We start from the raw sequence: 18,616 nt of genomic DNA on the forward strand, positions 1-18,616 counted from the left end.
GCATGACAACTACCATTTTGTAACTGTTAGCCAGAATTACATCCAGTTTATGAATCTGAACAGTCACTTAAAACTTTATCTGCATGTTCTTAATGGTTCATGTTGCCACGATTGAACATAAAATACCACAGTTGACAGGGTGAGTTGAAGACTCTGAAACTGCTGTAGTTCAACTTGCAATTCCACTGTTGGTACGGTAAAAAATAAAATGTTACAAATTCTGCTGCAAAACGATAACAAACATAATTGGGAAAGATCTCTCTCTTCTATTTCCCCTTGTTTGGCCATTTACTGGCTGAATGTTTTCCATAGTGGAAGAGCTTCCTGGGGAAATTATAGTTCTAGAATTGTTCGTCAAGCACTTGGTTAGGACAACTGAGATTATATTTTTGATAACATTAATACCAGATGGGTAAATCCAAACACCAGCATCTTTATTTGGTCATTATTTGACACACATTCATTTAACAAACTGATTGATGAGTTTTGTATGGAGCTAATGGTAGGACATGATATAGAAAGTAGGGATGCAGTCTTTATGGAGCTACTTATAGAACATGATATAGAAAACAGTGATATCGTTTTTATGGAGCTAATGATAGGACATGTTATATAGAAGGCTATAGAAAGTAGCACGTTTCCTAGAATTAAATTGATTAACAATCGGATTTATGATTTAAATGCACATACTAATGTAGTGCTTCAGCAATTTGAATAGACGTGCTTAGCTGTAGCTAAGAATTTTGAAGTTCATCTCCTTGTCGAAAGTTATTCCTGTGGAAATGTTTTGATCTAAGGCATTGTTTTGTTAGGCTCTTAAGCAGGACAACTGTCAATTGTTAAAATACTGCACACGTAAAAAAAAATTAGAGCTTTTCTTTTCTAAAGCAGTGAATACGTCTGTTTGATGGCAGTAACAGGGATTTGTTTGATTGCAGAGTTACCAAACACTTTCTTGTGGCAGATCATACTTACTTTTTGGGCGGGATAGGATAATCTTATGTCAAGCTGTTCCTTTCTCCTGAAAAGCAAGTCATACCATTTGATTACCCACAAAATCATGGTTAGAATAGCTGAACGTTTTTTTTTTGTCTGAAGACACACTCAGTTATTGTATTGGTTTATGTACCTTGATGTTTCCTGATATTTCATACCAGGGTCTAGATTTTTTTTTTTCTTTTTTTAAACAGTTTTGTTTTCTGAAATATCCGATTTTTTTCCATCTTATGCTTTCTGAGTGCTATTTGGCGAATGTAATATACAGGGAAGAAAGCCTGTTGTGGAGTCAACAAAGGCATGTCCTTTATAATTAACCCAGAGGAGGGACATTTTAAGCTTAACAGAGGAAAAGTTAAGACCTTCTTAAGACAAAAGTAGTTGATCTGAAATCAACTTTTATGTGGATCTAGATTACTGTAATTGAGCAGGTTAGAAAAGTGGATTCTAAATGTGTTTGGATTGACTATGTCGGGCTACTTTATAAACATCTGAAAACATTGACTACTTGAATAGTAAATCTTCCATCTGCATACGATTAAAGTTTTGTACCCAGTCCTGTAGATGTTTCACATAAATCAGCTGCAGGGAAATGTTGCAGCTGGAGAAAAGTGTACTCAAACCTAACGTTTTGATTGCACGCCTACCACATTTACCATTGAAAGCTTGATACATTTGTAATTTAAATGGTATTGTCTAATTAATAAAAATCATTACAATTGTAACAATCTTAAAAAAGACAGCTACATTTTCAATAAATATTCACAAGAATATTGACTTTAAAAGCAGAAAAAAATCGGGAAAAATGGGTAAAACCTATTTCAATGTGTCTTCAGTGACATTATTCGAGGTACATAATATAAACACTTTGTATACTCACTATTGTTTAGCCTCCAGAGCCCCCTTTTGGGGGACATTACTGTACTAGACTTCAATGTCTAAGGTTACCAAAAGACCTTTGTCGGCATTATATGTCAACCCTTCCACTGTCGTGATGATATCCTTAGTGTCTTTAATGTAGGACTTGATCTTCGGAACATGTGGTCGTAAAATGGAGTCCATATATTTATAGAGTGGCTTAGTAACCGAGTCTATGGTGGTCACAGTTTGTCTGTAAGGGCCATTTTCACTATTTTCTGTATTTTGGGGTACCCCACAAATACTAGCCATCCCAGGATTACTGATGTTCAGATAATCTTGTTCTATATCATAGATCTTACCCATAAATACTGCATGTGCCGTCAGGTGGCTAATCTTACCCATCATTTTATAAGTAGGGCCCAGCTGTATTTGTTTGTAATGTTCTTCATTACTTAAAAGATCTTTCATCTTGGTCACATAGTTGGCGGTATCCTTGATAACAATCTCCTCTCCTCCTTTATCACAGTTTTTAATTGTGAGTGCCTTATTGTCACTAAGCTTTATTAATGCTAAGGAATCCTGCTTATCCAGATTGAGTGGGGGGGTGCGTAATGACACAGATGGCTTGTTTGAGGTGCTGATAACTTTTTCGAAGATAGTCACTATTGATTCCTACTTGATTTGATGTGGATGTGAAGGTGGAAAGAGGCGATGGGCCAGATAGATTTTCTTGCCTCGAATCTGAGGAACCATGCTCGGAAAAGAATTTTAGCAAACTTATTTTCAGAAAAAATGACATAATATCTTGAAATAGTTAAAAGATATTGACCTGAGCATGTGGAACAGATGACAGCCCTCTCGATAGTAAGGAATCTATTGATGGGGTCAAGAGAAATTTGAGCAAGATTAAAAATAGGTATTTGTTTCACTGCCTCCAGTACTGCCTATTCCTGGTTTCCAGGTATTGGTTCTTGTTGGGCTGATAATTCCCACTATTTGGTTTGATATCTGGGTCTCTGCGTCCTCCTCCGCCCTCCTCACTAAAAAAGATTGGCCGAGCACTGGGTTTAATTCAAATGGTATTCTTCTCCTGGTCTGATGAAAATGATGGGAGCTGCCTTCGTTATCTGAATCGGGCGTATCTGAGAAGGTGATGACTTTGCAAGTGTACCGAGTCTGACCAGTGGTGTCTTCCTCATTGTATTGGCTCTGACTATAAAAGTTTTCAGCCTGAAAGGGATTTGCTTTTTCCGTGGTGGAATAGCTAATGTGTTGTTTTTGATTTTTTAAAAGAGTATCTCTTTCTTTTTACCATATGGTATAGGAGGCCATCTACTTCCTACAATTTCTTTTTAGCCTTATCTGAAACGTTTTGATATTCTCTTCAAGTTCTAACTTTTCATTTACTAGTGCCTGTGCAAGTGCTTTGGCTGTCTCCACAATGAGCATCATAAGATCGTATGAGCAGTGATTAGCTATCATGGACCAACGTTCCAAGAACTTGCGGATGAGAACAGAGCCCTGAGATATTCCTCACTCGGAGTCCCTGTGGAATGACTTCTGCCCTTTAAATTTTCAAGCATAGAATGTTTGTGTGAATCAATCCATTTGATCTTTGTTAATGAAAATAGTTTGTCTTCGTTATCACAGAGGTTAATGTTAGCTTGGTTGTCGAAACGCGTTTGGTTACCAACTAAGTTGGCATAATCTTTGTCTGTGAATCCAAACCTTTTAAACATCTCCATATCAGTGCCTTATTAACAGTGGCAGTGCACCTGAGTTGTGAATGTAGTAAGGCGATTTTGGCGGCTGACTTGAAAGTGAACTGAAAGTTTTGACCACTGTAGGCAGCTAACCTGGGGAGGGTAGAGTCTATGTAAAATAATGAATCCCACACAGTTAGGCTGTGGTAACAATAGTGTAAAGAAAATGGGACCCCTGCTAATAGTTGAAGTTCAACCCTCGGCAACTGAATTCTAAAATGAATGAATTTCCTAAATAGAACAAGCATTGGCAATGCATCAGTTTCACATATGTAATGAGTCAAAAGCTGTTTTCCTCAATCTTTGTCCGGGAGAAGGAAAGAGCTCCCTGTCAGATAACATGGGGAGTCTAGAGAATGTGGTGCAGCAGCCAGCGCTGCTGACTCGAGAGCTGGGGATCCCGGTTCGAGTCTGGGCAGCGCCGTGCAACATCCTGTGATTCTATGCAAACCACTTAATCTCTCTGGGTGATAAATCGTTATATAAATATGCTGCAATAGTTAATGGCAAAACTTTATGAAAATATAGTTCCACCAAAGCGGATGTTAATAGTATTTCAACTGAGGTAAACTATTAAGAGAAGCAGGCGAGGAACAAGCATTGGTAAATGCAGGAAAATATGCTACAGCCAATACAAATGAAGAAAAGGTAAGTGGCATGCACAGGAAGCAATGAGAAGCCAGGAAAGAGGGGAGACAGGATGGAAATCCCTTTTAAGTTTAAATTAAAAACAATAGATTCCTCAAGCACAGCACAAGCAAAACTTAAAAAGGGTTCAAAAGTATACAGTATGAACTTTCTATTAGCATTCAACATAAATGCAGTGATTCATAGAAAACATGTTATGAAATGGTAAAAATATTTCTTACTACATCTGCATATGAGCAGTACAATATCATCCTATACCCACAACATTCATTCCTTCAATCATACTTCACACACTGTTGGTGATCTACAGCAGTGTTGCCTAGTACTGAGCAACCACAGTATAATATATTATTAATTTACATGAACATCATCAATTTAGTAAATGATTTCATCAGGTTTCTAGGGTTGGATATCACAAATGCTAAAGTTAATTCTGTCTATAGATGTAACAGCTATAGCTTCTATCATCATCTATGCGCATTTCGGCGGGTAAGCACCTTCATCAGGAAAGCCATCAAAGTTTATTGTAAAAAGTGCCTGCAATCATATAACAATATCTAATGAGCGGAAGCACTACGTAGCTCTATATGAGTTAAAAAAACAATTTAAAAACAGTGGTCAAAGCAGTCACCAAGAGTTACCTTCACCAAGTGCTCTCCGTCAGGTGACCTATAATTAAAAAAGTGAAAAAGGTGTAGAAAACATGTGCACGTCATGTGTAGATGATGATAGAGGACTCAGGATGATAATTTACACTTTTGAGCCCTTTTTAGGTCTCGCCTGACCCAGCGCATGCGCTGGTCTGGCGAGACTTTTTGAGAGGGCTCCAAAAAGAGCTACCAGGCCAGCCTAGAGCTACAATGCATGTGCGCGGACGCGCGCACCGCGCTTGACCGCGATTAGTTTCACTTTTGCGGCTGCACGGCCACTTTGATGTTTGATCGCGATCACTTTCACTTGAGCGGCCGCACGGTCGCTTGGCATAGCCAATAGGTCTCGCTTTTGGGACCTTATAAGTATTTAGTTATGCAACTGTTGCATGGCTAAACACTTATAAGGTCCCAAAGGCGAGACCTATTGGCTATGCCAGTGCTTGTTCCTCTTGACTGCAGAGCGGGGCCTCAATTCCTGAGCTGTTGCCAGGTGTGGTGAGGTCCGTTCCTCGTAAGATACGCGTAAGCACAATTTTTGAAATATATCATTGAATCATAGAGTATATTTGATATACGCAAAAAGATGGTTACTGTGCCACCACGTTTCGCATTGTTAAACGTAATGTTAGCACATGTTTTCTTTTTTTCTGTCTTCTTATAAACCACTCTTATTTTGCAGGTGTCAACAGCATCCTACAAACTACAGAGGATCTTAAACACCTGAGCATCAGGTTATTTGGTTGTATTCGTTCCAACCTTATGCATTTTCATTCACAATTTTGTTGTAATATTTATTTCATTACGCAGTAGCAATAATTTTCATTGTGGTCCTGAGGAAGGCCAAGGATTACTTACACTCCTCAGGACTGAAACATGTAGACCCAGTTATATCTAAGCCGTTATTTTGTTAAAACTGCTGTTGCACTGTTTTTAATTTGGATGATAGAAGATACTTATTAAAACATTTTCTTCTGTCACCCAATTTTATCTTCACTTTTCACTTTCATGCACTGCGTCCATCACACTCTCACACACAATATCCATTCACATCTGTAGGATCAGAAAGAGCTCTCACACTGTATTAAAAACATCCGTGAGCTCCCCTTTCTTAGAGAGAGGGTTGTAGCCCTTGGTTACACCACTGTGCAACCAGGAGGAGATCCCAGATGATGAAGCATGTCACTTCGGTGAGTGATGGGAATCCGTCCTTTTTTAAGTATTTTCCTTAAGGATTTTCATTATTTAAGGTAGTGTCCTCTTAATATAGGAACATAGTTCTTTAGGTCTTTGCTTACTGTTTGGTCTGTCCAGACCCATGGATAGTTTATTTGTTTTGTTAACACTACAATCCAACCTATGTATTCTGGGGGAACTCAACATTTGGTTTGACAAACCAAATATGCCCCATCCGAAAACAATCATCGCTGGCCTAGAAACACTGAACCTAAATCAGATCGTCCACAAACCCACATACATCGCTGGACACATCCTAGATGTCATTTTTGCTGATACAGAACCTGTTACCTTTCGAACGATGACTCCGGTCACATGGTCAGACCACCATTTGCTTGCCTTCCAACATAAAACAACACTAAGCGACACACCTAAAACCACCTTACGTGCATCCACCTATCGGCTGTGAAATAAACTCAATTTATTACACTTAGAAACACAACTAACATCCAGTACAGATCTAGAAACAATAAATTCTGCTCAAAAACTATATGAGTGGCTACAGGAAGCTTTTGATACCCTGATACCACTAAAAACTACACAACAGAACAAAAGAAAACAAGCACCTTGGAGAAATACAGAGATAAAATAAATAAAACAACAATTTAGAAAGCTGCAACGTGCCTGGCTCAAAACATACGCCAAGCAAGACAATCTTTGCCCACAGAAAATTAACAGATTGTACAAGTAAGCTATCAAAAAAGCGAAGAAAAAATACTATTCAGAATTCAAAATGCTAAATGTGCAAATAAAGAATTCTATAAAATTCTCAATGAAATTCGTAAACCAAATTGCCTAGAAGCAGCTCATCCCGTTACTCAAGAGTTCACAGACAAACTAGCAAATCATTACACGGATAAAGCAGACACATTGGACTCATACTTAAAACAGAGACAAAGCATCAGCACAAACCCTTTTACAAAGCTACAATCCAAGAATACTTTAATCCAGCCTCTCTGTTCCTTCCAACATATTTTACATGATGAATTTATGGACCTGGTCAAAGCAAGCAGGTCTGCCGGCAGCCTTTCTGACCTGTGTCCACTGCAAACCTTCAAGACAATTCTTCTAACAACCTCTGCTGCCACTCCTGCAAGGAGAATTCTCAACAACTCCTTAAATACCGGAATATTTCCAGAAGAAATCAAAAAGTCATACATATGCCCATTACTGAAGAAAACAAACTTGGACCCGCTGAACCCTGACAACTACTGACCGATTTCAAATAGACCCTTCCTGGGCAAACTGATAGAAAGAGCAGCTTTCGCCCAGATGTCACAATTCATTGAAGAGAATGCCATACTTTCAGACTCCCAAATGGGATTCCGTCTGGGAAGAGGCACAGAATCTGCCCTCTTTGCCATCTGGGATGACCTGAAGAACACAGTTGACTGCAACAGGGTTGCTGCGCTGTGAGAAGTTGGCCTGATATATGCTGTCCACTAGTTATAGTGGACACCTTGTATCAGTCCAAACAACCCCTTATTGGTTATAGGTTAAAGACAACCTTTATTGAAAGCTATCCTAGTGGTAGCTATGGAGAGCAGCTTCAGGCTAAGTCTTGAAGGAATGTAAAGCAGCTTGTTTTACCAGTCTATAATGTCTTGAGTCACTAAATGAAAGATATTCACACCAGGTATATATATAAAATATATGTACTTATTACTAAACACACCCTCCTAGTCTCTTTATGAGACTAGAGGTCAAAACACAAAAGTTACACTTCAATAATCACAGTAAAATAGCAAAAATACACGTCAGGCCCTAGGGGCGAGCCAAACCATATACTAAAATAGTGGTATAAGAACCACAACGTAACTAGACACAAGGACTAGAGCCTGTAGAATCGCTGGGACACAAAGGAACCATCCAATGTAGTGACACAGGGGACCCACGGGGGCCGTGTGCAGTGTGTGAACACAGCCGCGAACTCCCGTTAGCTCCTTTGGGGAAAGTCGCGGTTAGATTTTTAAAGATTATTGACACTTAGATATGAGTCAGGACCAAACCCTTTTGGACTTAGGAAGTTCTAGGGCTAGCACCCATGGGAGCACCGGAGTACTCGTATTACCTCACCCAGGGAAGCCGGGTGCATAGGTATCTTTTGGTGTTGGGTCGTGTCGTCGATTTCAATGGGAGCTGGCAAAGAAGTGCTGCTGCCGTGAAGATGCGAAGTGTCCGAAGAGATCCAAGCCTGGATTGAAGATGAGAAGAATCTGAAAGCAGAGGGGACAGAGTCTGGGTCACTAGCCAGTGACCAGGGAGGCGATAGACAGATGCCCACCGATGTTGGGTGATTTCAGGTGAAAGAGGTGAAGCTTGACTCTTTAGCCACGAGGACCAGGAGGCGTCGAGGATGACCAGGAGCTGGATTCGAGCTGTCCCATGAAGGATGTCGAGTGCTGCAGTGTCGGTGTCCGGATTGGACACAACAAGCCTTGGCAACAGCAACCCACGCAGAAACGAGAAAGATGCTTCGGTGCAGACCAGCAAGGTCTGTGGGACTCACCACTTGTTAGGGAGTCAGGGCACATCTGGAGCAACCAGGGAAGCCCATGGAAATTCAAAGTTACCCCTTCAGGGACCCACCAGTCAACGGACCAGGGATCGCTTGGGACCTCGAGATGAAACACAAAATGGCAGCCCACGGGTCATTCGCAATGACCAGGCCGACAATCTTCGGTGGATTCAGTGCTCGAGGTGGGGGCTACAAGTCAGCCCAAGCACGACTTTAAGAGACGTCGAGAAGTCGATGCACTTGCAGAAATGCACTGACCAGGAGTTCCGGTTCCACGCTACTCACGAGGGCTGCGGGACTCCGCTTTCCTGGGGACTCGGGTCGACCTCTGAGATGTCTGAAAATCCTCTTCCTGGGCTGCAAATACTTCTGAGTCCAGCGGGAGCTTCGGAAATGCAGACCGGCAAATTGCTTTGTTGGTGCCTGCCAAGCAGGGTAGTCACTCCTTGACCCCAAGGGAGATTTCTTCAGTCCTCTGGTCTTTAGCAGAGCGTCGAAGGTCCAGGATTCTGCTTCAGAGTTTCGTCCAGGGTAATCTAAAGCTCTGGTTACAGAGGTTCCTTACTTATACCTAAGGAAGGGGTTGGACTAGCTCTGGGGACCCACCTATGGGAGGGTTTGGAAAGAGGGGTGGCTACATCCATTTCCTTTGTCCAGTTATGCGCCAGAGCAGGGGTTGGAAGCCCCTGAACTGGTCTTAGCTGGACTATGCACAGGGACATCAAATGTGCCCCCAGTGCAGGACTTCAAAGCACTCAGAGAGTGCTCCCACCCAGCCCCAATACACATAATCCTGTCTGGGAGGTGGTTACACCTCCCTGTGACAGGAAACCTATTGTCCAGGCCTCCCCTGCTGGAGTTTCGGTCAGCAGTAGGAGGCCAGACTTGTGTCTGTGGCTGCAGCATCCATTTTGTGATGCCAGGGCTCTATTAAGTTTCTACCGGGTATACCAGTGCTGTCATGTCTCTCCCTCTAGAAGGGTGGGATCATACTCCCACACCAGTTACTGGTGTGGGGGTATGATTCCAAGGTGTTTGACACCAAACACAACATATTTCCGTGCAGCCAGTCCAAAGTTAGCATTTACCGCTTGGCTATAATGCATTTAAGAGTATATGGTCAGGCTTCACTACAAACAGCATCAGAGAAGGGTCTCCGAACGCTGCAGAGGGACTCTGCTCATGCAGGGGCACCCTCTCACATAAGAACCAAGCACTCTACCTTCAGGATTGATAAGCCTGCCGTAGGAGTCACTTATAGGTTTATATGTGTGTATATATATATAGTGATATAGGTAACCTATATCACAGTAAGGGGTGCATGCAACACCTTACCCAGGCTGCAGTAGCCGAACTGTGGTGTCATTTTGGGTGGCTTTCCAGGGGTGGCATAATACATGCTTCAGCCCCTGGTAGGCCTCTGGGGTACCTATACCCTGGGTACATAGTATACCATATACTTGGGACTTATAATTGCACCTCAGATCCAATCTGAACTGTACCTAAAGTACATGGAATCATTTTAGAAAGGAAGCAGCTAAGCTGGGGCCCTAAATAGCAGGGTCCCAGCCAGACTAAAGTCGAAAAACAGTGAAACACCAGCAAAAAGTGGGGGTAAACATGTGAAGCAGATTCTACTCTCCCACATGCGCTACTTCTGTTGGACCTCCCGGCTGCCTTTGACACGGTTGACAATTACACTGCTACAAAGACTCTACAAAGCTGGCATAGAGGGGCCAGCTCAAGACTGGATCGCGTCCTACCTTCACAACAGAACTAATGTCATCCATACACCACCTTTCTCATCCAAACCGTACTTCACAAAAGCAGGGTTCCCTCAAAGCTTTATTATCTCGCCCATGCTTTTCAACATCCACATGAAGTCATTACCGGCACTAATCAATCATGTTCACCTCACATACTATAACTATGCAGATGACACGCAAATACTCCTTCCTCAGCAATGCCCCAAAGACATTGGAAACTCGCCAATTTTCAGTTGTCTCAGAGCCATGGATCAATGGATGATGTGGAGCCATCTCAAATTGAATGCTTCCAAAACGGAAATACTCACGTGTGGTGATTGGAAACATTATGACCCACTTGCCGCGTGGCCAGATGATGTGTAAACACCTCCTAAAATATCGAACGAAGTGTAAGAAATCATGGAATGACCATGGACTCCAAGCTATTAATGAATGCCCAAGTGGACAAACTAGCAAGAGCAAGCTTTGTTACTATAAAAACTCTGCGATTAATCCTCCCCCATTTGGGATTTCCACACAAGGACCAGGCTACCGTCTCCCTTGTTTTGTGCAAACTTGATTACGCCAATAGCTTCTACCAAGGATCACCTTTACCGACTATGAAAAGACTACAACGAATTCAGGACTCAGCTGCCAGACTACTCTTAAATATAAAACCGCGAGATCATATCTCCCCTGCCTTGAAAGCCCTGTATAGGTTACCGGTTGCCAGAAGATCCACTTTCAAGCTGCTTTGTATCATCCAAAATAGGATACAGGAACTGGACCATTCTTCATCAGGAATAAAATTACCAAACACATTCAACAAAGGAACTTCAGCTCTAGAGTGGCACCTCACCTCAAATTCCCGATACAAGAAAAAAACAATGGGTGCCACATCATTCTCTGTTCAAGCAGCCAAACTATAGAACTCTCTAACCCCCAACATAAGATACACGGATAACCACCTTATCATCAGAAAACTGCTCAAAAATTGGCTCTTCCCCACATAACCACCATATGCAAACTATCTATATCTGTGTATTGCTTTGTATAAACGTGTAGAATACGAATGTTTAAACATTTTTTATATATAGATATTTATTAGTTCTGCTTAACAAATGTACATATTACTGGCAGTTACATTATTCTATGTTTTTAACATGTATTTAATTACTCCATACATAAGTAAATCTTTTTATAATATCCATCTATCTACAATTGCTTCACTATTAATCTACAAATATATATATATATTAACTGAAAAAACCATAGGTTTCAGGGACGTTATAGTCAGAAATTAGCATTTAAAAAACCTTAGAAATTCACTGAAAAAACCATAGGTTTCAGAGACGTTATAGTTAGTTGGACATTTGACTCAACCAAACCAGAGAAATTCGCCTGTTATAGTTAGTTGAGCTTGCAATGCACTGCTGATGATGTCACATATTACATCACTCATGACATGGTCAGTGGCATCACTCATGACATCTCTGATGACATCACTGATGACATCATCCAGTGAATGTGTTTTTCTGTAAACTGTAAATATTTTTCTTATATATCTATGCCAAGGTCTATTGAAGAATGAGTCGATGTATAAGTGCCTAAATGGATTATTTAGTAGATGCATGACTGACTCTATAAGTTACTGATTGAACGTATGTTACTGAATGCATGGATTAGTGACTAAACTGTGTGAATGCCTCTATTAGTTTCTCAGTTGGTGTGTAAGCAGGTGCATGGGTTGGTGAGTAGCTACATCAGTGTCTAGTGATTATTTTTATGAGTATCTGTATGGGTGTCTTGAGTGTCTATCTGAGTGGGTGGGCGGTGTTTGACTCTGTGCATACATGTCATACATGTCTGAATAGCTGTTTCACTGGTTCTATACATTCAAAACTGCATCTCGGAAGGGCTGTATGGGTAGCTAACTGTGTGTACAGGTGTGTTGATTAGTGAATTGATGTCTCAGTTGTATATATGTGAGTAACTATATATGTTTTTAGACAGTATATGTGAGAGAGAGTGATTGCAAGAGTGTCTACATACACGAATCAGTAGCACTGTGTGAATGTATGTATAGATGTATGAGTGGATATTATACTGATGTAATGATGAGTGACAGCATCTTTGAGTGACTGTATCAGTGTATGTCCGGCTCACAATATATAGATAGGAATCAGTGGATGGGTAGCTAGTATCTGTTATTGGTGTGTCTATGGTTTTGAAAATGGTAGTCTGTATTTTAGAGTCAGGGCCGGACTGGGAATTGAAAGCAGTCCTGGTAAGTTTTGCCAGACCAGCCCCCGTCCGGCGTGTGTTGCGAGCGAGCGAGCGCAGAGAGCGTGCCCGACCACTACTAGGGGGTTTCAGGAGGTCCTCCCCCCAAGAAAATTTTGGAAAAAGACAGACCAAAATGGTGAATTTTACAGCTTTTCATTACATATTCAATTGTATCAACTTTCAAAGCACAGTAAATAGTAGATGATGACCTTAAAGAGCACCAGGTCTGAATAGTGATGAGGCACCCGGCCCCCTCTCCCCCAACCCCCAGGCGGATCCGCCGAGAGGTCTGAACACTCATGAAAAATAAATGAAGACGTCTGCATAGTACATTCATTGACAAAAAATATTACATAGAAACGCTGGGAGCATGAACAAGCACTGACCGCGGCAATAGGTCTGGCTATGTTTTTACGTGGGGAGGAGAGAGGGGGGAGAGAGAGGGAGGGAAGGAAGGGGGAGACAGAGAGAGGGAGACAGAAGAAGAGAAAGGGAAAAGAGGAAGAGAATGAGAGATAGAGGAAGGAGAGGAATGAGAGAAGGAGAGGGATGGAAAGAGGGAGAGAGAGAGATGGAGGCAGAGAGAGAGAGAGGGGGACAGAGAGAGGAGAGAGAGGGATAGCGAGAGAGTGGAGGGAGAGAGAGGGGACAGAGAGTGAGAGGGATATGGAGAGAGAGAGAGAGAGGGAGGGAGGGAGAGAGATGGGGAGAGAGAGAGGGGGGGAGAGGGAGGGAGTGCGGGAGAGAGAGGGAGTGAGTGAGTGAAAGAGAGGGAGAAAATACAGGGATAGAAAAGAGAGAGAGGAGGGATAGAGAGAGAGGAAGTGAGAGACATATGGGGATATAGAGAGGGAGGGAGGGAGAGAGAGAGTGAGAGAGGGATAGGTATAGAGAGATTTAGAGGGATAAATAGAGAGCGAGTGAGAGGGAGCGAGAGGGAGGGAGGGAGCAAGAGAGGGAGAGAGAGAGAGAAAGGGAGAGACAGGGGGCGAGAGAAAGAGAAAGAGAGGGAGGGAGAGAGAGGGGGCGCGAGAGAGAAAGAGACCGAGAGAGGGATAGAGAAAGAGAGGGATAGGGAGAGAGGGATACAGAGAGAGAGGGGTAGAGATGGAAGGAGAAGGAGAGAGAGAGAGAAAGGGGAGAGATGGAAGGAGAGAGAGAGATTCCCATAATTTCACTACAGAACATACCACTAATTTACGTATACGTTTACCCTCACTGCACCAAAGCGCCATCGTTGTTCCACATAATGCAATATTGTTTCACTACAGAATAAGGGAATAGTTGAACTAGATAATATAGATCTTATTGTATAACAAAACGGATATCAACGTACTGAATAACATGTCATTACGGTACGGCAGTATATGCCCATTAATGTAGTACAGAATGTCCCCTTGACTGTACTTAAGAATGAAGCCATCTTTGTACCGAATATGACCATCTGTGTGCTTCTGTACTACAAAATATGCAATGATTGTAGTACAGAATATGCAATAAATGTATGATAGAATGTCATTGCTACCCTACCGATTGAGGCTATTGTACTACAGAATGTCATAATTTCACTAAAGGATAAGGCTATTATTGCACTTTAGAATGGGCATTAATGTAATGACGTTTCGTACTATGGTATATGTTCATTATTGTACTACAAAATGGTCCCATGACTGTACTACAGAATATGCTATAATTGTATTACTAATGCAATCACTCTCCTACAGGAACGAGGCCACAACTGTACTAGAGACTGTGTCATCATTTCACTAAAGAGAATGGCTATTATTGCACTACAGAATAGGCATTAATGCACCGCAAAACATGCTGTTATCCTACTGTAGTAAATGTGTATTATTGTACCACAGCCTGTTCCCATGGCTGTACTGAAGAATGTGGCCATAGCTGTATAGAACATGTGTATCGGCTAATACCATCAATCAAATATTCTTTATCTATACTATCCCACTCAAATGTCCTTAAACAATCAATGATGGCAGCACCAGACAGATACACAAAAATAACCACACATGCAGAAAGGCAAACAAGAGGCAATTAGACATTTAATTACACATGGAAACTCTGTCAGACAAGCATTTAGACACTGACACAGAGGCAGACACAGTCATGGTGCCACTTTAGCACACAATGTAGCTAGACACAAAGATCCTGACGGATGCAATCACACAGAGACAGACAGTGTACACTCTGTGACAGACACACATAAACGTCACAGCCAGAAAAACAGTGATATGGCTATATCCCAAGAAAAATATTAATATGTAAGTAAGTAAAATGGTAGCTACCCAAGAGAACTACTCTCCTCATGGCTATTAAGTAGTTTGGAAACTACTGCAATTGTCTGTTTTGTATAGCTCTTTTTATATTAATGACGTAGTATAAAATGTATTTTTATTTTTGTATAGTAATTTTGAAATTAATGATGCTGTAAAATTTTTCTTTTAGAATTTTATTTCTACGAGTTTGTTTTTACTTGGTGATGTAAATGATCATAAATTGATCTATTTAATTACTTACTATTAATTTGTATAAACAACACACACAATGGCACATTGGTATACAAGTCAAACACATGCTGTCAATCAGACGTACATACAGCACAAAAACAAAGTGACACACGGCAAAGACACAGTGTCACACAATACATACCCAATGACATAAAACACGCACATGGTGACACTGCAGCATACAGCACAGATACAGTGAAACACAGATCAAAAGCACAATGACACATAGCACAGAAAACAGTCACAAAACACACAGTACAGGCTTATAGTGATACAAAGCACATAAGTCATGACGCGCAGCACGGACAGTGATGGACACAGCACAGGGATGCAGCAGAGACCACATCACAGCAAAACACACATCTGTGGCATGCACACACCTGTTGCTGCCAAAGACACCACTGTCACAACATCTAACATACCCAGACTTAACATAGCCAGACACACACACAGACTCATATATCAGGCACAAGGCACAGTCACAACGACGACTAACACAACTGCATTTGCTATATCAAGCCACACATGTACCACAGCCACAACTTTACCACTACAGCCAAGCCAAGAAAGGACCATGAGCCAAACTCAGAAGAGACTGTGGAGGTGGAGGTAAGGAATGTCCCCAAAGTTACCTCGAAACTGTAGAACTGGTCCCAGAGAAGAACATCTCTCCACCGATCTAGTTTGCTACTCACCATGGAAGTTATTCACGTCACGAGAACACATGTCCTCAACCTTGGCCTGTTCCTGCCTGTGGAAATGATTCCTGTTCTGCGAACATCTCTCCACAGCCCTGGCCTGGTCCTGTCTATGGAAATGATTCATCCCGGTTCTGCGCTGCGCTGTGGAGTCAGAGAGAGGAGTCTCTTGAGACGAGACGGACCGCACCAGAGCCTCCAGTTTGTGAGTGAGAGGCTGGGGGGCTGCCCATGCCCCAAATAATGCTTGCTCCGTTTTTTTTTTTTTGCACATACTATCAGATTAGGCCCCAATCTGATGGTTTGTGTCTGTATTACTTTTGTTGGCCGCCCCATGCAGCCCCGAGAGGCCTAGCAATCACAGTAGGCCACGATAAAAGTAGGAAAACAAACGAAGCAGCCAGCCTGCATTTGCTTCGTTCTCCTACTTTAATCGCAGCCCGGCCGCCCGCACCAATTCAAATATTTTAATCATGATGAAGATTAATTGTCACGGTCCCTGACGGTGACAATCATCATGGATTCATCATGATTACAAATGTTGATTTATTGCTTGCAGCCACAGCCCGCAACTCATGCCACCTCGCTCCGCACTGCCTCCGCCCTGCTCACAACAACTATCAAATCCACCACTGCGCGTGACGCCCGCCCAGTGCCACCACTGCCACCATGAATGATCATTCATTGCCGACGACTGGAGTGGACGGAAAAACTCACCTGCTGCTGGCGGCAGACAGGGGGAGCTAGAAATAATTAAATTATGTATGCACGGTCAGGCCTGCGCACGGTGCCTCTGCCTCTCTGTCTCAGTCGTCTTGGATGCCGGCAGTCACGCGCACTTTTAATTGCGCGAGGCCCACTGCGCATGCGGCATGACAATTGGTCACCCATCAGCCCCACCCTAAGGGTGAACAACTGAAGAGTGGCTCGCAGACGCGGCGGAGGAGGAGACAATGCATCTGCGCGCAGGCACCTACTCCTGATTATTAAATCCACATAGCAGCAGGCTGCCTGCATGTTCTGCACTGGGTCAATGTAGTTGTGCTTTTTTCACTGCGGAGCGGAGACACGGACGGAGAGGAGTAGTAGTCTCAGTCTGACAGACTCTGACAGACAGTCAGACTACTGTGACTCTCTCTGAAGCATAGCTGCCAAGGTTTGAGATTGCTTATGTGTGACATTTTCATAGTTTCAGTGTAGTTATGAGTGACATTCAATGACCAATGTGCAGGCAATGTGTGACACTTAAAAATGACACTTTCTCGCAAGTAAAATCAAGCAATGAAGTCCATGGAGACAGATAAATATCAAGTTACACCCATATGAGCAGCCAAAAACTGTAAGAGGATCTTAAAACTGCTGAAAAGCAACTGAAATGGAAGGGCACTAATCGCTCTCTTGTTTTTCATTTATTTTATAGCGCTCCTCGTACCAGTGTAGGATGTCAGAGCACTTTACATCATGCACACATTATAGAGAGACAATCATACGTGTGTAATGAGTCTAAATGATATGTTATATAAAACAGTGAGGATTACAAGTTGTAGAATCACATTTCATCCATACTAGTATGCAATATATTTTAAGAATGTTTGGTCTGGAGAAGCACAAACACGTGTTTTAAAAGGTACCACCGTGGTTGGTTTTACTTAAAACAATATATTTCTACCCAAACTAAACCTTTTAGCAACATTAGGATAATGAAAGTCTGAGGGAAAACATAGCGTTCGGCTCTAACCTATAACATGCAGTTTGAATACAGACCCTTCGGTGTAGTTCATAAGTAATTGTGCTCTATGAGGATTGTAATATAGGATTGTAATTTATGAAGTGTGATTAAGAAAAGGATCTCTGTGACAAAATCAGTAACCCACTGAGCTACCCATATAAAATGCACTTTAGTGATCTACATGTACACGTTCTTTGCAGCAGGCACATTAACCTACTGTGCTGCTTCAGGATGAGTGAAAACTGCTACTATACAAAACGCTGATCTTGCTCCAGCAGGAATATTATTCACAGAGTTATGTTGGCATGATTTTAATTGTTGCCAGAAAACTCCTGCGGACACAAGAATCGGCAGAAAGTGTTTTTTATTTATGAAAACACAGCACCAGAGCGGCCCCACATCGTCGTAGTTAAAAGGGTCATGCCATTCTCACTCGCAGGCGGAACCAGCAAATCAAAAGTAAGTGGTCCCAGCATTACCTGCAACTGCTTATCAATACACAGAACACACGGGCCCCTGAACTGCATGGTGTAAAGTAAAAGCCAACTGAAAACACCTTCAGGAGAGGGAAACCTGGCCTATAATGCAACCCACGGGCCCCTGCACCACAACAGCTGTAACAAACAGTACTCCATTATTTAATTTTTTTTTTAAACGTTTCCTAACTTAGAAGTCGAAACAACATAAGAACCCACCCGGCAACACCTCACGTGACATGATCATACCAGGGCTTTAACATGTCAGCTCCAGTGTGACTCTTTCCGCTGTGATTTCCTTAAGAGCCTTAGGAGACCAGAACAGTGAGCTGTTATGGAGGCTCAGTCAGGGCTGTAAAATAAATTATATTTTCACATCCAGTGCTATTTAAATGGCAGAGTTCGGCCCGCCGCGGCACCAGCCAGATGTGAACAGCCAGTAGCAGAGGTTTCTACAGGCTCAGTCAGGCTGTACATTTAAATGA

General features: G+C 42.2%; 1 protein-coding gene across 4 annotated transcripts in view; it reads left to right on the plus strand.

The window, feature by feature from the left end:
- Positions 1-18,616, plus strand: part of C1_1H14orf93 (chromosome 1_1 C14orf93 homolog) — a 726,790-nt gene that overhangs the window by 95,896 nt on the left and 612,278 nt on the right. The gene's annotated exons all lie outside the window — the stretch shown is intronic.

Source organism: Triturus cristatus, chromosome 1_1 (genome assembly GCF_964204655.1).
Source record: "Triturus cristatus chromosome 1_1, aTriCri1.1, whole genome shotgun sequence".
Taxonomy (NCBI): domain Eukaryota; kingdom Metazoa; phylum Chordata; class Amphibia; order Caudata; family Salamandridae; genus Triturus; species Triturus cristatus.